This window comes from Erinaceus europaeus, chromosome 16 (assembly GCF_950295315.1).
Source record: "Erinaceus europaeus chromosome 16, mEriEur2.1, whole genome shotgun sequence".
NCBI classification, from domain to species: Eukaryota; Metazoa; Chordata; class Mammalia; order Eulipotyphla; family Erinaceidae; genus Erinaceus; species Erinaceus europaeus.
In genome coordinates this window covers 62,207,349-62,234,377 of record NC_080177.1, presented here as the reverse complement: position 1 = coordinate 62,234,377, position 27,029 = coordinate 62,207,349, and positions in this window count along the sequence as shown.

Below are 27,029 nucleotides of genomic sequence, written 5' to 3'. Positions count from 1 at the left end.
AATGTTATATATAACATGTCTGTGGCTTTTCTCTACCAATTAGTTGTATGTTTATCCAAACCTATTTATGGCAGCCTCACTTATTCTTAATGTTATATGATTTAATTAAATATGAAAACTTGTAGTATATGAGTAGACAAAGAAACTTGCTTCTATAAAAAATAAATTATACGATTAATTTAAAAAGTCACTAGAGTCCAGGTGGTGATGTCATGCTATAGGCACTGAGCCCCAGAAATAACTTTAGTGACAAGAAAATAAAATAGAAAAGGAATGGATAAAAATGACTACTAGGAGAAGTTGAGTTGTATAAGTACCAAGTCCCAGTAATAACCCTGATGGCAAAAAACAACACTAAAATCATGCACTAAATTAGGAGTGAACAAAACAGTTGTAACAGATTAAAAAAATGAATAAATATCCAGAAGGAAATTGGCTCCAATTTGTCAAGTTTGCCAGTTTTGCTCAATTTTAAATAAATCAAACTAGTTTCTATAAAATCTTGTGCAAATGCAGAGTCAAGATGGCAGCATGAGGATAGCATCTAGTCTGATTCTTAAGAAATCTCAGATCAAAACAATGGGGTTTACAGTCAACAATATTTATACACCTTTCCCATATGTGTGAGCCACTCTCTTCCCTGATCCAGCTTTCTAGACCTTTTTCCAGCCATGACATCATCTCCCCAGGCAATAACTTGGGTCCACCTGCATATCAGATGGCATGCTCAGGGGAAAAAAAAAACAAAAACTAGTATAGTCATGGGCCCTTTGGAATAGAACTAAAATAGGCCTATTAGCTATCTACAAAATGGAGACCCCCCAACTCTTCGTCTGCAATATTCCAGTATTTAGGTTCATGATTAGTCAACAATTTGTTTGGCTTTATATGTTAATTCTTTTTTCAGCTACCAGGTTCCAGATGCTAACATGATGCCAACCAGACTCCTCTGGGCAGACGACCCCACCACTGTGTCCTGGAGCCTTGTTTCCCCAGAGCCCTGCCCCACTAGGGAAAGAGAGAGGCAGGCTGGGAGTATGGATCGACCTGTCAACACCCATTTTCAGTGGGGAAGCAATTACAGAAGCCATACCCTCCACCTTCTGCATCCCACAATGACCTTGGGTCCACTCCCAGAGGGATAAAGAATAGGAAAGCTATCAGGGGAGGGGAGGGGATAAGGAGTTCTGGTGGTGGGGACTGTGTGGAATTGTACCCCTCTTATCCTATGGTTTTGTCAGTGTTTCTTTTTTATAAATAAAAATTAAGAAAAAGAAAGAAAGAAATAAAGAAAGAAAGGGAGGGAGGGAGGGAGGAAGGAAGGAAGGAAGGAAGAAAGAAAGAAAGAAAGAAAGAAAGAAAGAAAGAAAGAAAGAGAGAGAAAGAAAAGAAATAAAAGAAGGAAGGAAGGAAGGAAGGAAGGAAGGAAGGAAGGAAGGAAGGAAGAAGGAAGGAAGAAATCTCTTCAGATCCTGGCCTCTCTAAATGGAAGTAGAATTTCCAGGCCAGTAGGAGAGAAACTACAGAGGAGAGGACAAAGATAAACCATGGAGGAAAATTTAACCCATTTATGAATTGGCAAAAGGGTGCTGGAAAGGTCAAAGGCAAACCAAGTGGTAGTCTCCCAGTGCACCCCCAACCACAACCCCCAGCACAGAGGCTGCTTATTTGGGAAGCAGGAGCAGGCTATGAGACAGAACCCCCCAGTGGAGAGAAATTCATCTGGGCAAATTCCAAGACTGAACTTACCAGAGAGTGCATCTTTTGTGAAGTGCAGAACACAGGGGTTAGGAATGCAACCTTGTATAACTTGAATTGAACTACAGATATCCCTGAGTGGCAAGCTGACCAGTCTTCTCAATGAAAAAACTAGGCAGTCACCACCTCAGCTCAACCTGTCACTCACCACTGCAACAGAGAACTGCAAAAATAGGTAATTTGGGAACTCAGGGAGGCCTCATCTGACCAACTTATCCCCAACTGTGAGTATATACATATTCTGTTAATTTGTTAATTCCTTCTTTGGCTCTCTGTGTATATTCATTCTCTGCAGTGGTCAGCTCCTTTTTATTTTTGTTTTCTTCATACAATTTTTGTTTGGTTTGGTTTTGCTTTTTTGTGTCAGTTTTGGAGTTTTGGGGGGAAGGGTTGGTTTGCTTGTTTTTGTTTGTTTAGGGGCAGTTGTTTGTTTTGTGTTGTTTGGCTTCTTTCCTCTTTCTTTCTCTTTCTTTCTTTCTTTCTTTCTTCCTTTCTTCCCTATTTTTTGCAATTGTTCCAGTAGTCTATTTGTCTCTTCAGTTTGAAAACAAGAGATCCTAACTTTCATCTTCCAAAGGCAGTAGTGTCACAATTAGAACAACAGCTGCAGCCACTCCTGAAACACACCACAAAGTAATTATCTTCAGGGATCCAGGAAACAACAAACCAGAGGCAACTCCACACCACACCTGAACAGCAACACCCAAGAAACAAATTACAAAAGACAGCAAATATAATGGCCAAACCAAAAAGTATCATCACACCAATGAACCAGGACAGAAACCCAGGAAAAAAAAAATTCCAACAAGCTAGAATCAAATAAGGATGAGGAAAACATCCAAACACTCACTAACTGAGGAAATAATTACAGGACTGAGAAAAGCTTTTGAGGGAAAATTATCAGAAATGGGGAAACAACAAATGAGACTCTCAAAGAAAATACAAATATCTTTAATGTCTTTAGGTAATTATAGATATAAAAGCTGAAATAACAGAGTTAAAAGACCAACTAGCTAAACAAGCAAATACTGTTACTGAACAAGGTAAAAAAAATAGCTGAAGTAAGGAATGGAGGAGCCAAGAGAAGTGAAAGAACAACTGAGGCAGAAAAAAGAATTAGCACAATCAAGGATGGATTAAAGAAAACTAAGAAAGAGATTAAGAGACACTGAAAACAACAACAGAGACATAGGAGATGTTCTCAAAAGAACTAATAAATGTATTATTGGCTTGCCAGAGTAGGAAAGGCAGGAAGGGGAAGAAAGCATACTACAGGAGTCCTGTGGTAGTGAAGCGGGGTTAAGCACACGTGGTGAGAAGCTCAAGGACCAGCTTAAGGATCCAGGTTTGAGACTAGACTCCCCACCTGCAAGGGGAGTCACTTCACAGGCGGTGAAGCAGGTCTGTAGGTGTCTATCTTTCTCTCCTCCTCTCTGTCTTCCCCTCCTCTCTCCATTTCTCTCTGTCCTAAGAGCGAAGACATCAATAACAACAATAATAACTACAACAACAATAAAAAACAAGGGCAACAAAAGGGAAAATAAATAAAAAATATTTTTTAAAAAAGAAAGCATACTACAGCAGATAATAGAAGAAAACTTCCCCATTCTAAACAACAGAAAGGACATATTGATTCAAGAATTCGAGAGAGTTCCAAACAAAATTAATCCAGACCCACATACACCAAGATACATCATAAATAAAATGAAAAGGAAAACAGATAAAGAAAGGACTCTGAAGGATGCAAAAGAAAAACAAATAGTCACATACAGAAGAAAACCCATAAGATTATCATCAGATTTCTTCATATAAACTCTAAAGGCTAGAAGAGAATGGCAAGATATATATCGAGAGCTCAATTAGAAAGGTTTTCAGCACAGAATACTGTATCACAGAATACACGGTTGCTCAGACTAGACGGAGGAATAAAAACACTTTCTCAGACAAGTAACTGAATGAATGACCTTAACCAAACCTACTCTGCAAGAAGTTCTCCTCTCAATTTCTGGCTGTCTCTATACAATAAGTAAATAGAACAAAAAAAAAATATATATATATATATATCTTAAGTCTATAATATCAATAAATGTCATTTGCCTGAATTCATCCATTAAAAGGTACAGAGCTGTTCTCAACCTAATCAATGCAACCAGTACCACTTTGACATGATTCACTTTGGACTGTTCCACAGACAACAGGCCTGGGATGTCAACCCTTTAGCTCCAGTACTCTGACACCAGGTTGCAGATGCTACCATGACACCAACCTGACTTCCCTGGGCAGATGACCTTACCAATGTGTCCTGGAACCCCACCTCTCTAGAGCACTGCCCCACTAGGGAAAGACAGAAACAGGCTGGGAGTATGGATTGCCAATGTCCATGCTCAGAGAAAAGAAATTACAGAAGCCAGACCTTCCATTTTCTGCACCCCATAATGATCCTTGGTCCATACACCCAGAGAGATTAAAATCAGGAAAGCTTTCAAGAGAGGGCATGGGATACAGAACTCTGGTGGTGGGAATTGTGTGGAATTGTACCCCTCTTATCCTATGGTCTTGTCGATATATTTTTTTTATTATTTTTTTTTAAAAAGGCACAGAGTAGGAGTATGGATTAGAAAATACAGTCCAGTGGGAGTCGGGCGGTAGCGAAGTGGGTTAAGCGCATATGGCACAAAGCACAAGGACCGCCGTAAGAATCCCGGTTCAAGCCCCCAGCTCCCCACCTGCAGGGGAGTCTCTTCACAGGCAGTGAAGCAGGTCTGCATGTGTCTATCTTTTTCTCCCCTCTCTGTCTTCCCCTCCTCTCTATTTCTCTCTGTCCTAACAACTATGACATCAATAACAACAATAATAACTACAACAACAATAAAAAACAAGGGCAATAAAAAGGGAAAATTAAAAAGAAAATACAGTCAACCATATGTTGTCTGCAAGAACCCCACCTAACTCAACAGGACAGACTCAAAGTGAACGAATAGAAAACCTATTCTCCAAGCTGTTGTGAGATAACAGAAGTATAATTCTAGTTGATTCCTTAGTATAGTGGCTATCATGTTCACCTCACACAGAAGTATAATTCTGCACTATTCCCACCACCAGAGTTCTGTGTCCCCATTCCTTCCATTGTTTATTATTATTTCTGTAACTATCAAAATTTATATATATTTGCCCCCCTTTTCCTATGGCCATGCCTTCCCTTCCTTCCTAATTTACATTGACACCTATTGCTAATTCTAAATGTCCTTCCCTTTTTTCCTCTTCTTTCTCCAAGTCCTGATGGAATTAGAGCTCAGCCCTCTTCATTTCTGATGTCTCTTTTTTTCTTATCCTAAATTGCAAAAGTTTCAATTCATGCCTTCATGTTAAGTTCTGCAGCTAATATCATTTTTATGACTCCCTAACCTGGTCTTAAATGAACTATTAAATGAGAAACTAAATGAAAACTGAACTTTTGTTCTCATCACATAAACAAAGGCCTTAAGGGGAAAAATTATGGAAAAGAGATAGGACTCGGCATATCTTATATATTTTCCATTTGAGTTTCCATAAAACTTTATTCCAATAGAACACATAAAATGGTTAATTAAAGCAGCTTGTAGATAGGGTCCTCTCTATCTCCTTCTTGAAGATACAGAAGACCCTATCTTTTGTTTTTGTGTTGATTATTCTTTTCTCCTAAAAATGTTGATGGGCTAGATTTCACCTGACAGCAGGCTTGGCAGGCTCTGGAGAATTCTAGTCTGTAATAAAGATTCTTTGGGAGGAAAGAAAACTTTTTTGCCTTTTTAAATTTTTTTTTCCCCAAAGGATTGAAATTCTGCATTCTTTTTAGTTGACAATTGACTGGAACATTTTGCAAATAAGTGCCACGCCTCGATGAGGTGCAAAATACTGACTGTATTAGCTAGTTATTTAGAGAGATGTGAAGATGTGCTTGCCAACATACATTTGATTTAAGCTTTGGATGCTTTGTATGATATCCCAGGCAGCATTTGCTTGAAAATTTGGGGATTTAATTTAAAAGTTTTCACATTTACTTTTTCATTCTTATTTGTTTAAGCAGCAATAGTGCTTCACTTTTTAAAAAATGTTTTAATTATCTTTATTTATTAGATAGAGACAGCCAGAAATTGAGAAGGAAAGGCGGGGAGGGGGGAGACAGAGTGACACCTACAGCCCTGCTTTACCACTTGTGAAGTTTTCCCCCTGCAGGTGGGAACTTGAACTCAGGTCCTTGCACACTGTGATGTGTACACTTAACCAGCTGCACCACTATCCAGGCCCAGTGCTTCACTTCTTTAAATTCTAGAGTTAACCTTTATACACATATGTATGCTTATTTGTACATACATACATAAAATATGAAAACTTAAACTGCCTCATTCTCAGAATACTTGAAATAACTACTATAGTGATACTTTGCAGAGATGACCTGTTTGGGCCCATTCCTTCTTTGGGTTAACTAAATTGGTACATATGTATGTAATAATCACAGATTATGAGTTGGGGAGATATTTCAACAGTAGAGAACAGACTCATACCTAGGCATCACAGTCTCCAAGTCCCCAGTACCACCATGAGGTAGAGCTGATTAATGCTCTGAAAAAATCATTATCATCATCACCACCACTCCCACCAGCACAGGCTCAACAGACTACAAGGTTGCTTAGGGGGCACTCAAAAGTCTTTTATCTACTTAAAAGTAGATAAATTATACTACTTTTAAGTATCATGTAAAACATGAAACAGAACCCACTTACTCTACAAATGACCAATCCCCTCTCCTTGGCCAAGGTAGAAGACTCCACGTCCTTCGATAAAGCCCATTCTGAACTGACACAAATTAATATTGATTAATAGTAACAACCTCTATTCTTAGATGTAGAAAATGCTCATTGCTCTTAATCTCCTAATTTAAGGGGGAGGTCTAATATGCTAGCATGTTTAATAAGCTAGTGGGTTAGGCTCAACTAGGGCTTTGTCAGATACTTTAGAGGTTACACATTTTGTTTTACTATGAGAAGCAGGGAGTCCTGACCTAGGGCAGAACATGGGCTCTGGGTTGAGGGAAAACTCAGTATCAGTGACAGAAGTTTGAGGGAGGGCAACAGCAACTTATCAGAGGTCTAACCATAATATTCACTAAAAACTATAAAAAGCAAATTGTGACTTGAAACTTTATATAAATTATCTTTTCATAATGTCACACATTTCTACTCTCAGTTTTAAAGTATATAATATGACTGTCAACTATGATTGTTATTCTATTAATCTGTAAATTGCACCCCCCTAATGTATCTTATAAATGAAAGTTTATAGGTCTTTGACCTTTACTTAGCCCTTTCATACCCCACTACTTTATTGATTAGAGCCAGTCTATCTATTGACAGATCAGTGAACATCAGTTATATTAAAGGTGTGCAAGTTTCTGTCTCCTCCATATATTTCTCCTGTACTGGACCTGCCAAATGGGAAAAGTAAAAAGAAAAAAAAAAGCATAGTAGTTTTGTTCTTAGAAAATGACTGATTTGAGTAAAAAAAGTAAAACCCCTGACTTGATTAGGAAAACCTTTTTTCAGGAGTTGGGTGATATCTCTCCTAGTATAGTGTACACATTACCATCCACAAGGACCTGGGTTCAAGCCGTGATCCTCACCTTCAGGGGGGTGAGGGGAAGCTTCGCGAGCAGTGTGGCAGTGCTGCAGGTATCTGTTGTCTTTGTCTCCTCTCCCCAGCTCTATTTAGCTCTGTTTTTGCATGCTATCCAAAAAATAAATAAATAAATATTAAAAGGTTTCCAGGAAGAGTAGAGCTGTATAAGTAATGAGCCCTAGTGATAACCATGGTGCTAAAGAAAAACAGAATGGATAGGAAGAGGAAGAGAGAGTAGGGGAGGGAAGGGAAATGAAGAAAGGTCTTTTCTACTAGTATAATCAGATGTACATAATAAACAGAGAACCTACATGTATATCATTGAAAGTCGTTAGGAAACTGCATGGAAGTGTAGAAGCTAATGTAATTCACCTCTTTCAAGACCATCAAAGATAGACTACAGTTAATTAGATTAATTATTTTGAGTTTTAGCTTTGCCATCAAAAGTTTTGTTTCTATGCTTGGGACTAAAATATATTAGTAATTTCCTCAAGGTTCTAAGAGGTATGTTGCGGAGACACACAAAATGCCAGTGGGACTGCTGACTGCTGTGGAACAGCTAACAGTAAGGCAATGGAGCCCCCCAAATTAGTTTGCTGTCATCATCTTCCCTGCAGTCTCAAGAACAAATTCACTAGGTACTCAAGAGGCAAGTATTTGGAATATAGAGACAGTGCATTGGGGTAATGATATAATGGGACAGATGTTCTACATATCTAGTATTGCTTGTTTTAAAAAAGTTACAAAGTCAGAAACAGAGGAGATGGTAAGATATGTAATAGTAGCACAATGGGTTAAGCACACATAGTACAAAGCTCAAGAACCCACACAAGGATCCCCACGTGTGTGTGTGTGTGTGTGTGTGTGTGTGTATGTAGGGTTGTTTCACAAGCAGTAAAGCAGATCTTCAGGTCCCTCTCTCTCTCTCTCTCCCTTTCTGTCTCAATTTCACTCTGTCCTATCAAATAATAAATGGGAAAAATGATCTGTAGTGCACTCACCGAGCCCTAGCAATAACCCTGAAGACAAAATAAAAAAATAGTGGTGGTGGTGATGACAGTGATAATTATTATGATGTGATGACAACATGGTAGGGGGAAAGGAACACACAACCAAAAATGAGAATGCATTGTGATTAGCTGAGCTCTACTATCTACCCCATGACTCTGAGCAAATCACTTAATTACATTTAGACACTATTTCTCACCACTATGATGGGGAAATTAATATTTGGCTGTAGGAAACACTTCCTTTAAAGTTGAGGACAAGAAACTAGTCAATTTCTAATATCCTTTCCTACTCTAATATTTGATCATTTCTAGGAAATTACCCATGGAAACGTGAGAAACAGAAGATGTCATTATTAAACAAAATGCTTAAATAGTAAACATGCAAATTTACTCAAAGGCTTGTGCCAATCAAGTTATCATGGTGAGATGTTAGTCATGTTATTAGCTTTCATATAGGATCATGTGAGGTTGGAAAAAAAAAACACGCAGAGACTTTTGGACTTTTGGGATCTTTTTATAAAATATACCAAATATATGATATACCCCCAAGTAAGTAAGAGGTATGTAGTCCCAATGCAATATAGTTCACACTTAATGTTTTAAATTATAAATTATATGGAATTGATATTTTAAAATTGTCTTCTAAAATTATTCATAATAGGAAAAAATATGTTTGGTACTTAAAGATGAAAGAACAAATGCAGGGGCTGGGCAGTGGCATGACTGGTTGAGCACTGATGTTATAATACACAGGGACCCAGGTTCAAGCCCCCAGTTTCCACCTGCAGACGGGAAACTTCACGAGCAGTGAAGCAGTGGTGCAGGTATCTCTTTATCTCTCCCTCCCATTCCCTTCAATTTTCCTCTGCCTCTATCAAATAAATAAATAAATATGAAAATAAATAAATAAATATGAAAAAGAAAGAACAAATGCTAAAGCTTAGAACAAAAGTGTTAGTCTAGCTCATAGAAAATATAAATTCTGACCTATTACTGTTTAATTCTGAGCAAGGACCTTAGTTTCCCTATCTGACCATTGAGGATAAGGAATTAGATTATTTTCAATATTTTTTTAATGTTTATTTATTTATTTATTTTGGATAGATACAGATAGGAGTTGAGAGGGGTGGGGAAGATAGAAAAGGAGAGAGAAAAACAGATACCTGCTTCACCATTCATGAAGCTTCCCCCTGCAGTTGGGGGCCAGGAGCTTGGACCTGGGTTCTTGTGCACTGTAATGTGTACACTCAACCAGGTGCACCACCACCTGGCTCTGATTTTTCAGTCTGCCTTCCAACTCTAATATTTGATGATTTATGTGAAGTTTTCTATTTTTTGCCATGCACTAGTACTTTTTTGTTGCTGCTATTTTTTTTTAATTATCTGATAGAGACAGCTAGAAATTGAGTGGGGAGGGGGAGACAGGGAGAGAGAGAGAGAGAGAGACACCTGCAGCACTGCTTTGTCAGCCGTGAAGCTTTCCCTCTACAGATGGAAGAAGACCCGGGGCTCAAAACCCAGTCCTCGCACACTAACACGTGCGCTCAACTAAGTAACCACTAGTAGTACTTCTTATCCCACATTATAAGTGAGATTTGAAAACAAAGAAGTGTAAAAATTTACTATAAAAATCAAGTATGATATATATTTGTGTCAGATAGAAAGTCTTATGCTTCTATTTTGCTTTATTAAAATTTTCAGAATACAAATATCAAAGCAAAAGCTTGGAAAAGTTAGCACACAAGTAGCTGGGTTAAACTAAGCACTGCACATAAACCTGGTCAACACTGGTGAATGTCTTACCATACAAAGATCAGCTCTGATTCTGTTGGATTTGATTATAAAAAGTCTCAGATAGTCTGTAATAACAGGAATGGTATCAAAGGTCAGGACCTATCACTGAATGCCAACAAATGAAAACAACTATCTAGGTTTTCTAAGCTACCAAGTTTCATAACCCGAGTTCCTGTTTCTAAAAGTTGCCATGATAGCATGTTAGAATTGACTGTAATAGTTCAGTGCTTTAGTCTTTTATGTCACCACCAGCACCCTGAGACTGAAATGCTCCTATAGTAATATTCCATGTTAACCTGCTCCTAATATTCTGTAACATTTTGCAACTGCACTTTATGTAGTAGACTTCCTCTTCATTAACTTTTTATTTTATTTCCTTTTAGTTGACTGGGAAACAAAGAGAAGTCTCAGAGTGAATGAATTCTCGTTAACGTGCCATATATACTCATTTTACTTTCTAGGCCATGCCATTTTTTTTTTTTTTACTCATGCCTTTTTGAGAAGGGAATCTTTTAATCTCCATCTCCCCCAAAATTTCCTCTAAAGTATACATCAGGAAATATTTTCTGTATCACTTCATCCTGTGTTGTTCACAACTGAGCTTTACTACTCAATTCTCCATATTCTGTTATCAATAGAGATGTAAAAAGATACAACTCTCTGTCAGTTATTGGAGATGATGTATATATAGCAGAACTATTCACACCATGTACTTCATGAATGTCCCTTTTACAAATCTGAGGTTTTTACACGTACCATTCTCTCAAACTGGAAGGGTCACCCATCCACCCACCCACCCATTCCTCTGACTCATTATGAATATTCCCTATCTTGAAAGATTTTCCTAGCCAGCACCAGCACCACCACCAGCACCACCCTTCACCTCAACTCCCACACACATAGTTAAATGGTCTTTATTTCAATGCCCATAGCACCCTTTCTTAATGCCTACTTCTTAGCACAGCCCATTATAACTATTGGTTTAATTCCCTCTCCAGGTGTAGATAATAACCCACTTGAGGGCAGGAATTATTTTATATCTGTGTCTTTGCCACTCTGCATAGTACCTGGATAACAGAAGGTAGTCAGAGAATACTCAGTTAATGAATAAATGCACACATCTCAAGCGCTGGTTCCCCCCCTCCTCGCCCCCACTACTCTAAAATGATCTATTTTGCTCCCATATTAAAATTATGAAAGTTTAACTAGCTCTTGATGACAATTTGGAAGCCTCACTAGGACCTCTCAGACAGCATTTCTCTTGTGTTTCAGAATGTGTCTGCTTTGCATGACAGTCCAGATGTCAGCCTTTCCACATTTCCCCAGAATTACCTTTAGTAGAATATGTCCCTCCTGTGTAGTTCCAAACCTTCTATCTGGGCAGGCAGCTCTGTTGTTAGCTAACTGTCGGCAGTACACTGCTGCATTCATAAAGGATTGTCAGCACGGTGCAGTATTATTATGCGAGATCATTTGCTCATATAAAGACACATTCAACCTAGCAGTTGCTTTGTCTCTTGTCAAGGGAATTGTGTGCTGTTACATTGGAGATGAGACTTTGCAGCATCAACCTGCTACTGCTGTTTTTACTACTCTCTTTGGAAGAATCAACAACTCATGCCTGTTTCCTTGTTTTTCTTCTCTGGTAACAATCTAGCCACTATCCAAACAGGAATCTAGTGCCAGGGGAGAAAAATCCCTTGGGAGTAAAGTCATTTCACACAAGTTTCTCTACAAAGGGCTAGAGTCATGCTCTTTATTCTGTATCTGCTAGGTGGGGTACTACTCCCTGCTAAGAGGCTTCATACCATACCATACCATACAAGTGCTTCCAAACTGACCTTTAAGATTTGTTGTTATCTTATTTCACCAGATATCCACTAGGCTCAATGTTGTCTCCAGTATTGACTTCTTCCTGGAATTTCTATCTATCTGTTACCCAAACACAGAAACCAGTTTGTAGGTCAGGCTAACACCCACAAATACAGCAGCTATTTTCCAGAATTGCACAGTTTAATTCCAAAATCATTTCTTCTTTAGTCCTTCCCATTCTATAAATACCAATTATACCATATTTACCATATATTAAACTATAACATATGATAGGTGTGATGCATATACTATTTCCTTTTTTATTTTTTTCACACCAAGATTAGTTGCTAGGGCTTGGTGCCGACATGACAATTTCAGCACTCTGAGAGCTTTTTTTTTTCCTTTCTTTTTATTTATTTATTTTTTTATGATAGAGACAGAGAGAAATAGACAGAAGGAGGATAAGAAAAAGTAAAAAAGGGGAGTCGGGCTGTAGTGCAGCGGGTTAAGCGCAGGTGGCACAAAGCACAAGGACCAGCATAAGGATCCTGGTTCAAGCCTTGGCTCCCCACCTGCAGGGGAGTTGCATCACAAGTGGTGAAGCAGGTCTGCAGGTGTCTATCTTTCTCTCCCCGTCTCTGTCTTCCCCCTCCTCTTTCCATTTCTCTCTGCCCTATCCAAGAACAATGACAACAATAATAACTACAGCAATAAAACAACAAGGGCAACAAAAGGGAATAAATAAATAAAATACATATATATATATATATATATATATATATATATATATATATGAATATGAGAGGGGAAAAACTGATCGAATGTCTCAAACTGTTTAAATCACAGACTGAGTCTTTTTAATACATAGGCTGAGTTTGACATGTTGATTCTCTTAAAAGCTTCAGACCAGGGAGAACAGAAGCAACCAGTGGCACAGCTATATGCAAATAATGTCAAAGGACATAAACTATGGTGATGTTTTGTATAATACAGCAAATCCTAACAAAGAGATATTTCAAAGTTTCTATTGCCAAATAATGTGATTATAGTACTATCTATTGTCTTCTTAAACCCTAAGACAGCAGGAAGCTCACATTTCCACTATAGAGCCTATATTTCCCCCAGTCCTGGAACCTCTAGGGTGGGGCTCACTTTCCTCCATGCTTCTTCCAATTCATACCAGATGATATTGCATCCACCAATCCCAACTTAATCAATGCAACAAGTACCACCTCAGCATGCTTCACTTCAGACTGTGTCCAGAGACGTCAGGCATGGAATGTCAACCCTTCACCCTCATTACTCAGGTGAGACCTTTCCTTTCATAGGATTCTCTAATTCCATTCCAGGAGGTTGACTTCCTAACAAAGTTCCAAAACCTAGATATAGGCCAGGTCCCATGAGATAGAGCATATGTTAACATGTATCCATACATTAGGGCAAAATATATACCTGAAAGCAAAAATAGACAATAGTCTGCAGTGAGTCAGTATGAAGTTCATAATGAAATGGTGTCCACTTAGACTTAGATACCCTACTCACCTACTTCCTATTACAGTTCCCTCACTCACTCCAAAGCTAACATTATCAAAGCGAGGACTGCAAAAGCTGAATAAGGGCAAGAGACTGGCATACTTTACTGTGATTCTTTAGTCATTATCAGGCCACCCCATCATCTGGGGCCCTATTTGGGGAGTCCTGAGATTCCCAGACAGACATGATGGGCCTAGACCTCGAATAAATCCCTCTCTCCATTGGTATCAGTCATTCCTATCAGGAACAACACAATAGATCCCTTTGTGGGCCCCCAAAGGACCTTGCCCTCAACTTGGATCAGCAATGGTAGAGAATGTTCCATCCTCCAAAGGGAGGATGGACAACATATTCTATGCTACATCTGAGGAAGATGGGTCCTGATATTGGGCAGCTTGGAACATTCCTACTCATGACCACAGAATGCGAGCTCAGATCTATAGGGATGCAGAGGTCACATAGGCTCCTAAGCTGAATATGGGCCCCAGATCACATCAAATCGATGAGGTTTACAGTCAACAATATTTATACCCCTTTCCCATATTTGGGAGCTACTCTCTTCCCTGATCCAGCTTTCTGGTCCTTCTGCCAGCCATGACATCATCTCCCCAGACAATAATTAGGATCCACCTACATATTAGATTTCAGGCTCAGAAAAAAAAAAAAAAAAAACCATTGGTATGGCCACAGGCCCTTTGGACTATAACTAAAATATGCCTACTAGCTATCTACAAAATGGAGGGCCCCGAACTCCACATCTGCACTTTTCCAGCCTTTAGGTCCTTCCTTGATTGGTCAACAATTTGTTTGGCTTTGTATGTTAACTCTCTTTTCAGCTACCAGGTTCCAGATGCTAGCATGATGCCAACCAGACTTCCCTGGACAGACAACCCCACCAATGTGTCCTGGAGCTCCGCTTCCCCAGAGCCCTTCCCCACTAGGGAAAGAGAAAGACAGGCTGGGAGTATGGATTGACCAACAATATTCATTTAACTTAGTTTTAAGTCTCTCCTGTTTTTCACTTCCTTAGTGTTCTTTACTTTTGATTTGTCTGCAGATACTATTAATGCATTAATGAAGCAGTATTACATAATGACCCAGCTTTGGTTCCAAACTCATAGAGAGCTAGAATTTTCAGATGACAAACTTTGCCTCCATGAAGATATGTCTGACAGTGTGTGACTTTCTAAAGGAAAAAGTAAGATAGGATGCATGAGTTTGCTTTTCTTAATAAAGCTAGATATCTTTCAACTTTGTTACTCATCTAAACTATGACTCAACTAGAAAAATCAGAGGCAATATGCATTTATTTTCAGAAATTAAAGTGGATACATGCACTAATACATATCTTGATCTAATGTGGATGTACACATTCACAATTTCAGATATCTAATCTATTAACAGACTATTAGTATTAGTAGTCCATTGATATTGTGGCCTTAATGAAGTTCTATCTCACAGACATATTTTAAACTTTTTAAAATTTCTTTATTGGGGGATGAATGGTAAAATACAATAATTTTAAAATAAATCACCAGTAAAATACAATAATTTGTACATGTATAACATTTCCACATAACAATACAACCCCCACTAGGTCATCCTCTGTCATCATGTTCAGGAACATGAACCCTCCCCCCATCTCAGAGTTTTTTACTTTGGTGCAGTACACTATATATTCTAAACTTCTAATTTTTATTAAAAATTTGAACATCTAGTTTTCTTAAGTTCTTTTTATTAGTTTTCCCCTAGCCTCCTACCCTTTTCAAAATCATGTTTTTTTAAGCTGTGTCTCCTCTCTTCTCATAACTACCATCTTTTTATGAGAAGTCACCATTAAAAGTTTAGTTGGGGGTATGGATTGACCTACCAATGTCCACGTTTAGCAGAGAATCAATTACTGAAGATGAACCTTCCACTTTCTGCACCTCATAAAGAATTTTGGGAGTACAGGTCCTGGAAAAGGATAACAGAGGACCTAGTAGGGATTATACTGTTATGTGGAAAACTGAGAAATGTTATGCATGTACAAACTATTGTATTTACTGGTGACTGTAAAACATTAATCCTCAATAAAGAAAAAAATGTAAAAAAAAAAAAAAAAAAGAATTTTGGTTCATATTCCCAGAGGGATAAAGAATAAGAAATTTTCTTTTTTTCTTTTTTTAAAATTTTTTAATTTATTTATTCATGAGAGAGATAGGAGGAGAGAAAGAACCAGACATCACTCTGTTACATGTGCTGCTGGGGATTGAACTCGGGACCTCATGCTTGAGAATACAGTGCTTTATCCGCTGCGCCATCTCCTGGACCGCGAGAATAGGAAATTTTCAATGGAGGGGATGGGATAGGAAACTTTGGTGGTGGGAACTATATGGAATTGTATCACTCTTATCCTATAGTCTTGTCAATCATTATTAAATCACCAATAAAAATAAAAGTTTGGCTCCCATCCTTTTTTATTACTCTACCCAAGTCCTGTAACTTCTACTGATTGTAGAGCAGAATAATCAGAGCTTTCTGTTTTGCATTTTATTTATATGTAGGTTTGTCTAAAAAAATTTCATTCTCACAGTCCCAGAACTCAGTTTATGAAATGTATTCAATAAATGTTTATTTGCTGAATGAGTAGATGTAGGCACTTAAACATCTCTTTTAACTTCCCAGCAGCTAGACTTAAGTATCCTCCAATGCCAAAGCCAGTTAGCAAAAATATGGGGTGGACAAGATGAAAATTACTAGATCAGAGGATTTCCTGGAAAAGTATAAAAGAGAATTCAGAATTAGGGAACTTTAGAAAGAGAGAAGACAACTATGAAATGACCCAATCTAACTCCTATTTCTGTGAAGAAACTGTGTCTGGATGAAACTTGAAGATATCATGTTAAGTGAAATATACCAAAAAGAGAAAGCCAAATACCGAGTGATTTCACTTTTAGGTGAGATTTAATAAACAGGGACAGGGAAGGAGAATACAAAGTGAAATGTGGACTGGGAATGATGAATTGCATCAAAGTAAAGGGCTCTGGGAAAAGAAGGTGAGGGTGAGGAGGAGGAGAGCTTTGGGGTCCTGACACATAATGAAATTGTACCCATGTGTCAGTGATTGCACTGAAAATCATTACACCCCTCCTCCAATAGAAATGGAGGAAAACGGTGATTTGTCTGAGGTGACCAGTCAGATTGTTGGCTACTGGCAAAGTCAGGACTTAATATAGGTCTTCTACTTCCTACTCAATCTCCCTGTCTACTCAGCTAGTTAGTCCCCTCAAGACTGACTTACAGAAATGACTCTCCCAAAGGAGGAGGCTGCAGTGGTTTAGTCTACCACTCTTTCTCCCTTTCTTTTTTTCTGATCACATGATCTAAACTGAGAACAAAAAAGGGTTGTTTAATGTCTGTTAAACTTTACTAAGGAAAAATTATAAAATAAAAAGTAAGGCATAATACTTTCTCAAAACATAATCTAGTGAGTTCACCATTATGGGTTTGAAAGCACAAACCCTCCTTCAAAATGGGTTTTTCAACTACATTCTTCCACCAGTTAGATTCTTCCCTAGTTATTATTAATTCCACTCTTTCTGCCTTCTGTATGGCAGCACTTATCACAGAGAAGACAAAATGTCAAAACTTACAGAACAGTAAATGGATAGAAATGAAAGATTCAACCAGAAGGGTTACATAGGTAATGCCAACAAAGACAGTGAATTCTGAGCAGTTTTAAGAATTCTACTTAACTAAGTTTACTTAATGTGGCTAATATGAACTGAGCATAATACTTAAGATTTGTAGAAAATTATCAATAATATTTATACACCATTCCCATATTACGGAGCTACTCTCTTCCCTGATCCAACTTTCTTTCCTTATCCAGCCATGACATCAATTCCCCAGACAATAACTTGGATCCACCTGCATTTCAGATTTTAGGCTCAGGGGAAAAAAAAAAAACTAGTATAGCCACAGGCCCTTTGGAATATAACTAAAATAAGACACCCCCTCCCAACTCTTCATCTGCACTATTCCAGTCTGTAGGTCCATGATTGGTCAACAATTTGTTTGGCTTTGTATATTAACTCTCCTTTCAGCCACCAGGTTCCAGATGCTAGCATGATGCCGACCAGACTTCCCTGGACAGATGCCCCACCAATATGTCCTAGAGCTCTACTTCCCCAGAGCCCCACCCTACTAGTGAAAGAGAGAGGCAGACTGGGAGTATGGATCGACCAGTCAACACCCATGTTCAGTTGGGAAGCAATTACAGAAGCCAAACCTTCCACCTTCTGCATCCCATAATGACCTTGGGTCCATACTCCCAGAGGGTTAAAGAACAGGAAAGCTATCAGGGGAAGGGATGGGATACAAAGAGCTGTTGGTGGGAACTGTGTGGAGTTGTACCCCTTTTATCCTATGGTTTTTGATAATGTTTCCTTTTTTATAAATAAAAAATAAAAAAGGAAATTATATTTTATTTAACATATGATATTTTATAAGATATTATATTTCCTTTTAAGGTTTCATTCCATCCAAACTTAAAAAAACAGAAGGGGGATTGATTCAACAGTATATATTTTACTTAATCCAGCCCCAGTTAAGTTCTTCCCCCATTACCATGTTACACAAGGGCAACCCCACTCTGGCAGTTGGTTGTTAATTACATTTGATGTGCAGTAACACAAGAGAGCTAATTAACTTGCATCAAAAAAGCTTTATTTACTGTGACAAATTAAACAAACTCATAAAGTGTTCAGTCACAATGGCTCTCAATTATCATGCAGTCCAAGTAATGTAGTGCAAACATATTCCCAGGACTCTCTCAGGTATCATTTCAGTCTCACAGTCCTTCCACACATGTAGTTATAAATGGTTCTTTCTAATGAAAAGAACTGAAAGTCAACTGCTTGTTGTTTTCTTTAAGAGTCTGCGTGTGAGCGTAGAATACATACGTATTCTCTGAGGTACCAGTAAGTATGGTGTTTATATTAAATTTCTTTTCTTTCTTTCTTTTTTTTTTTTCTGACAGGGATAGAGAGGTAGAGAGAATGAAAGAGATCGCAGCACCAAAGCTTCAATGTGGTGGATGCTGTGCTCAAACCCAAGTTACACTGTTGCAAAGCAGCACATTATGCATGTGAACTATTTCAGTCCCAAGTTGATCACTGGGTCTTCACCCTTCTGGTTGACTTTTTCAAACAGAGACAGACTAAGGCAGAGGAAGAGAGGGAAAGAAACCATGCACTGAAGCTTCCTCCAGTGCAGTGGGAGCTAGGTTTAAACCTGGATCATAGACATGACAAAGCAGGCACACTATCCAGGTAAGCTATTTTACTCAATTTCTTAATCCTTGCTAACTTCACACTTCAGCTTTCCAGTTTTCCTAGAGTTTACTGAGTGAGAAAGAATAAAACATTCACTGTTCCAAAGGTCAAGCTCTGGCTTAAGCATAGTTATCTAAAGCTGGTCACCTTCAGACTCTTTCCAATAACCCTTTAATAGGAACACCATCACTGTATAGTGACTGGAAGATGCCTCCTAACAAAAGAGAAGTAAGGCTTTTTATCTTTCTATTAGGTGGTTAATGGTTTACAGTACAGCTGCTGACACATGGATAAAATTTCTCACCTCACCATGACAGAGAACTAAGGATCTTTTGAGCAAGTTTCCTTACTTTGGAAAAGTGACTTATAATCTACTATTCTTTACCTAACAGGGTTTAAAATTCGTTACCTGTGGTAAATATTTAGAAGAATAAATCTCATTTCTTTCTACTTAATTTTTAAGACAATGAGTTTTTAGCATAGTAAAGTAGAAGAAATGCTGGATTTGAAACCAGGTATAAAAACAGCACCTCACACATGAAGCTAATAAAATGCTAAATTGGGAAAGTCTGATTCAAAAGTTTGCTCTCAATTACAGTCAACAAAAGTTGTGCTTGGCAAGTTATTGAACTCACATTTACATATCTGAAAAATGTTGATAAAATTTGAAAAAATGTTTACAAATGGGGCCCACAATAAATTATCTGTAAATTGTTGATGCCAGTATGAATACTAAATAGATTACCCTCACCAAATAGTTAATACTGAAAGTGTCCCAATTGTCATCTTTCAATTTTTTCTTTCTTTCTCTCTCTTTCTTTTTTTATTATTGGATAGGGAAAGAGAGAAATAGAGAGGGGAGAAAGCTTCACCACTTGTGAAGCTTTCCCTCTGCATGTGAGGACCAGAGACTTAAACCCAAACTGTATATTTTGGAAAAAAAAATATTAATCTGAGCACTCTGAGTAAAGAGGAGAAACACTGAGTAGTAGAAACCAGGCCTAGAGAAGCTTCCTGTTCTTTACTAGCCTACCAACATGTCTGAAAGTTAGCAACCCTTGGGTCTTTTATAAAAACATCCTACCCTCAGAAAAACAAAGAAAAAAAGTGCCTTAGGTATATATCCAAAAGAAAGAAAAGCACTAATTCAGAGGGATATATATATATATACCTTTCTGCTGAGCCTTTGCTTGGGGTTAACAGACTGTCAGGTTTATTAGGTACATAAAAACCATGATGAGAAAATAGTCAGAAGAAAAAGGATAGCTAGAAATTTGGCAAGAGCATGAATACCTCCCTAGTTCTCAAGCATTTAGCATCTAGTTACCCACAGTCAGCTACCAGTCAGTTTCCTGTGTATAACAGGAAACACAGGTCCTTGGAGAAGATGGAGGCAACCAGACAAAGGGCAAGCAGGAAAAGAGTGAAGAAGAAGCAAAAAGGACTGAAGTTCTGTCAGATAACTGCTTAAGTAACTTCCTATACCCACAATCCCTTGTGAATTTATGTACATCTGTCCTATGTTCTTGATATCATCCTAAGGTAATCCATATGCTAATTATGTTTATGTCCCATAATTCTTTTTGTTCATCATCAGTAAAATAGAGTTCCCAACACCTCTATGTTTATTGTTATATTATTCACAATATTCAAGGTGTGGAAACAACATAAATGCCAATTGGTGGAGGAATGTAAAGAAATTATGTGAGGGGCTGGGTGGTTTAGTTACACACACTATAATGTGCAAGGACCCAGGTTCAAGCTCTCGGTCCCTACCTGCAAGAGGGGAAGGTTCACAAGGGGTGAAACAGTGCTGCAGATGTCTCTCTGTCTTTCTTCCTCCTCCCTATATTTCTCTCTGACTCTACCCAAAGTAATCAATTCATCAAAATTTTAAAAGAAGTTAAGTGATAAGTATTCAGTGGAAAATCACTCTGCAATTAAGAAAGAAGTACAGTGTGTACTTGTGGAACAAAATGGATGGAAATGGAGAGATGCTTATGCTTAAATAAGAAGTGAAAGGCAACTACAGGATAGTTTTACTTATGTGTACAATACTCACAATTAAAGCATATTAACTTACAAAAAAGAAAGAAAATAAACTGCCTACCATACTTTGTGATAGAAGCATAGAGAGAGACTTTGTGAGAGAGGTTATGAGAGAGCATAGAACTTTGGTAGTAGATGCCATGTGAATCTACATCCTATAACCTTATATTTTTTAAACAAATATTAAATCTAATAAAATAATGTATGTATACATAACATCTGTCTTATGTCTAATATATGTTATATACTATTATATTACTATATATACTTTCTATGTATAACATTTGTATAATATATATGCTGTTATATACAACAAAGATGTGTTTTCAAAGGTTTGGCTATAAGATTATTGGACATATAAAACTGGTTATATAAGTACCCTGTTATCATCATGTAGTTGTGCTGAACTTTTACTCCGTATTAGTCAAAGTTAACAGATGCTAGGACCAATTATTTTCTTTTTTTTCATATATATATATACATATATATTTGAGGAAGTTAATGGTTTACAGTTAAGTCACTGACCATTACACATGGGTACAATTACATTATGTACCAGGACCCCAAAGCTTTCATCAGACCCTCCCTCCCTATCCTTCCCCAGAGTCCTTGGCTTTGATGTAATACACTGTGCCAGTCCACCTTTTGCTTTGTGTTCCTCTTTTTTTTCCATATTTAATAAGTCCCACATGTAAGTTAAATCATTCAGTACTTGTCCTCTTTTTGGTTTATCTCACTTAACATATCTTCAAGTTCTGTTCAAGATGAATCAAAGGACATTACTTCATCATTTTTAATAGCTGAATAGTATTACATCATGTAAACATTTGACTTTTTAATTTACTTATTTTCCCTTTTGTTGCCCTTGTTGTTTTTATTGTTGTTGTAGTTATTGTTGTTGTTATTCATTTCATTGTTGGATAGGACAAAGAGAAATGGAGAGAGGAGGGGAAGACAGATATGGGGAGAGAAAGATAGACACCTGTAGATCTGTTTCACCGCCTGTGAAGCAACTCCCCTGCAGGTGGGAAGCCTTGGAGCTCGAACCGAGATCCTTACGCCGGTCCTTGCACTTTACCCGCTGCGCTACTGCCCAACTCCCGACTACTTTTTTTTTAATCACATCTGTCCTTGGACATCTGAGTTGCTTCCAGGTTCTGGTAACCACAAATTGTGCTGCTATAAACACAGGTATACATAGATTTCTTCTAAGAGGTGTTATTTGTTTCCTTGGGGTAAATCCCCAAGAGGGAAATTGCTCAATCATAGGGTAGAGTCCACGGTAGAATTCATTTTTATGGGACAATATGTCACCTAAAAATAATACACCCTTAGAATTCATTCTCTTTCAAAATTAAACCAGTGATCTCTGTAAAGGAGTTATGTTTGATTATTCTATTTATTTATTGTTTTGTGGAACTGAGTTCTTTCACATACATAGTTTCACTCCCTATGATTCACTTTTTAATTCATATAAGGAGACAGAGGTATGGAGAGACACCAAAGCACCAAAACTTACTCAATAACCACAGACCCTCCCCTATGATTCTGGGGCTCATCTTGGGACACATGGTAACAAAGCATCCTTCCTAGTGAGCAATCTCTCCTGCCCTGATTTTCTGCTAAACCTTAAACCATAGGACAGTCATGCTTCTTGGAAAATGATTGAAAAAGCAACTTCAGTACAGCATATCATGATCCCCTACCCCTTTTGAGTTGACATTTATAAACAAGTTGTCATTTACAGCTGTGGTCCAGAGTCATTCTGTTCTTAAAAGACTTTTAGCATCCTTCTAAGAAATCAGTGATTTTTGTCTCCTAGACAGACATCAAGGTTTTGTTTGTTTGTTTGTTTGTTTTTGTTTTTTTAGGGCGGTGGGGGGAGCTCACCAATAATCCACTGTGTTTGGTGATAGGTCACAGTAGGATCTAGTAAAGAAATCACAGTAGGGCACGAAGCTGAGTGTGGGCATAACAAAATGTCCTGTATTTACAGGAGCATAACCTGTAATATGCAATTTCAACACTGAGGTACACCATAGTGAGTCTAAAAGACTACTGATTCTCTAATGAAAACTTTGAGTGATTCCAAAGATCTAGGGTCTTGTATAGTGAGTGATTATTATGTACTAACAAGGCAATGTGATTATTCCACCTCAGAACAATCATGTTAAACAAGGCTGCACTTCTACCTCGGCCAACATTTCCTGCCCAGGACACTACAGTTCATAACTATCACATAGGTCTCCTAATTAAAAGGATGATAAAAAGACTGAACAATTTTGTTTTTCATTTAATGACTTCTTTATAAACTGCATTTCAGTTAAATGACTCCTAGAGACCTACACTTCTTAGGAAGAATTCATTTCTCTACTCTTTTCCAAGGATAATGATGAGATAAAATGAAAACAAAGACTTGAAACAGATGAAGTCTGTGATATATAATCTGTGTAAATGAAGAGATACTACTGGTAAAATTGAAAGCCAAATACCTTTTCTAGAAGTAACCGTCTATCCTAGGATAGTTCTCTATCCTATCAGGGAAGATAGACATAAAAGAGACTGACCAATTTATTATAAACAGGCCTTTTTATTCTGGACTGATTGCAGAGATATTACTATAACGTAGAATTCTGAAGAGAGCATTAAGATACAGCTACAATGCCAAATGGAGTGGCTGATTTTTCAGTTTCTTCAGGCTAAATGTGACACTCCCTTCTGAGTACTGAAGTGTCCATGGGTGGTCATTAAATCAAACTGACTATCTTACAAGCCTATTCGTATTGACCAGAGTATGGTGCCTCATCTAACCAGTTCTGCAATTGCATATTTCAGGGAGCTAGAGGGAATGTGAAAGTTGTTTAGAACTCTCCTTGATTATATGCTCCCTGTTGAACCATAGGAGTTACTCAGCCCACCCCCATTCTTCATTTTGAATGCTGAGAAATCTTAAATCAAGCCAATGACAACACATTCTTTTCTTTTTCAGATTGTTTTGGTAAGATTGAAAGATGTCAGTCAAGTTAATACCAATTTCTATTTTAGGGGTCAAATTTATAAGGCCACCCCAAAATCCTTGACCTTGTCCTGCATCTTGGCACAAAAGTTGCTTGGACTTTGTTATGAATGTAACAAAGCTGTAATGTACATCCCTACTTCTGAGGATCAGGGAACTGAAAATAATTATATGACTTCGACTTTTTTTGACCATAAGAATCAGTACATTTTCCTACTATTGATGGAATCAGTAAATTTTCCTAATATTGATGGAGCAAGGGGTATCAATTCCTCCCATTACAAAATTTTAATCTAGATGATTCTTTCAGTCTGATTATTAAAGATCAGAACAAGTCTTCAACATCTCTTACTTTCTCAACTTAGTTATACTGTATTTACAATTAAAATTGTAAATGCTTCTATTTCAGCTCAAGTTTCTGTAGTGGAATCACATAATTATGACTGTAGCAAAGCCCCAGCAATGGCTCATGGGATAATGTTCATGTCTTACCATGAAGGAAGGTTGGGTTTGATTCTTGCCACCACATGGGAGTGCCATGAACAGCACTGGGGGGCTGCCAATGATGATGGAATCATACAGAAGTGTCTCTCTAAAAAAAATAAAATAAAAATGGGTCAAGAAGGTGGCTCAGTAGTATTACACATGTGTAAAGTCCTACATTTACTTCTAAGCACTACATAAATAAATAAAAGCATATCAGAATCAGAAGATAAGGGACCCCACAACTGGTGGGACAGGTTGCCTGGGAAGGCACCTGCTTTGCTATGCACTATGCACATAACTAGTTTAAGCCCCAGTTTCCAGTGCACTGGGAGAAGCTTTGGTGCTACGATTTTTCTCCACCCGCCCCCGTGTGTGTGTGTGTGTGTGTGTGTGTGTGTGTGTGTGTGTGTCTCCCTCCCTCCCTCTGTCTCCACTCCTATCCCCCTTTTATATTTGAAAAAATTAACCTGGGGGCTCGGCACTGGGTTAAGTGCACATAGTAGGAAGTGCAAGGACCTGAGCTAGGATCCAGGTTGAGCCTCTGGCTCCCCATCTGCAGGGGCTCTGCTTCATCAGTGGTGAAGCAGGTCTCCAGGTGTCTATCTTTCTCTCCCCTCTCTATCACTCCCTCCCTCTCAATTTCTCAGTGACCTATCAAACAAAATGGGAAAAATATGGCCTTGAGGAGCAATGGATTTGTAGTGCTGGCACCGAACCCCAGCAATAACCCTGAGGCAATAAATAAATAAATAAATAATTAAGAATTTTGTATTGTCCAAGATAAAATGGATGAAACTGGAGGTTGTTATGTTAAGTGAAATCAGTGCATGAATATTTTTATCCAGTGATTCCACTCCTATGTGAAATATAAATAATTAAATGGACTTGAAATAATAACAAAAGTGACTCTGACTTTGTGACAACTATGGTGTTTATTGGAGAGAATTGGAAGGGACAGGTAAAGGCACAGAAACTTTGGCAGGGGTGTGGTGAGTTATATACACACATACCTAGGTGTGAAGAAACACTCCTAAAATCTCTTAAAGTTTTAAACTGATGGTAAATCAACTAAAATAAACAAAAAGTTAAAAGCCACAATACTTAGAGATTATATTAGGTTAGGCCTTTTTAAAGTGTAGTTTTCAGCTGATAAAGTCTAGTGCAAGAAAGGATTATGTCCTATGTGCAAATGTAACACAGAGTCATCCTACATTGTTTCCATTAAACACCCCCATGATAAAATGATAAAGAACACTATTAGTTTTTAATTGATCAATGACCAAATTGCAGAATAACTTACAACAAACCAGTCACTTGACCATGCAAGAGACCTCTGCATGGTAGTCAAAAACTGTGTTTAGGGGATCTAAAGGTAATCTCTGGATAATCCGTCAAGAGGATGATAGTATAGTTGAGAAAATGCCATAAAAAAGTAACAATTTCAGGAGTCAGGCAGTAGCGCAGTGGGTTAAGTGCACTTGGCTTGAAGCGCAAGGACTGGCGTAAGAATCCTGGTTCGAGCCCCCGACTCCCCACCTGCAGGGGAGTCACTTCACAGGCAGTGAGGCAGGTCTGCAGGTGTCTATCTTTCTCTCCCCCTCTCTGTCTTCCCCTCCTTTCTCCATTTCTCTCTGTCCTATCCAACAACAACGACATCAATAACAACAACAATAATAAGTACAACAATAAAAGAAACAACAAGGGCAACAAAAGGGAAAAATATATATGTGTATATATATATATATATATATATATATATATATATATACACTATCATAATGTGGTTTATCTGGGAAAGAGTTGTACAAAGTGTAAAGACAGTTTTATACAGTGTCTTTTATGTACCAAGCTCATACTACAAAAATTAACTCATTTAGTCCTCATAGCAACCTTACAAAGTCAGGACTATGTTTCTGAATGACACAAGAAAAGTCATCTGAGAAATTACATTTAAGGCGCCGGGTGGTGGTGCACCTGATTGAGTGCACATGTTACAGTGCACAAAGACCCAAGTTCCAGCCCTCACTCTCCACCCGCAGGGGGAAAGCTTTGTGAGTGGTGAGGCAGTGCTGCAGGTCTCTCTCTCTCTCTCTCTCTCTCTCCCTCTCTACCTCCTCCAACCCTCTCCATTTCTGGCTATTTCTATCAGGTAAATAAAGATAATAAATAAATAAAATCATTTTTTAAAAAAGAAGTAATATTCAAGATGAAGCATGGTTACTTGAGTTATAATGCATAACTGAAAATTACAAGTATTACATCATTAACAGCTAGTAAAGTTTTGAATAGAGATGGGATAGGAGACAGAATGAGACCATATACATATATATATATATGTGTGTGTGTGTGTGTGTGTGTTTACATATGTATGTATGTATGTATGTATGTATGCATGGAAGGGCCAGGGTACTGGATGACATCCAAAGGGGCTTAGGATTGTCACATAGATGATACGGAGTTATTAGATAATTGTGAACATTTATTTCAGATAATTTCTATTTAATATACAAAGATACGGGTAACATAAGGGTAAGAATTAACAGCTGAAAGTTATTTGTCAAGGCATCAGCAAAATGGTATAAACTGCAAGACCTTGAG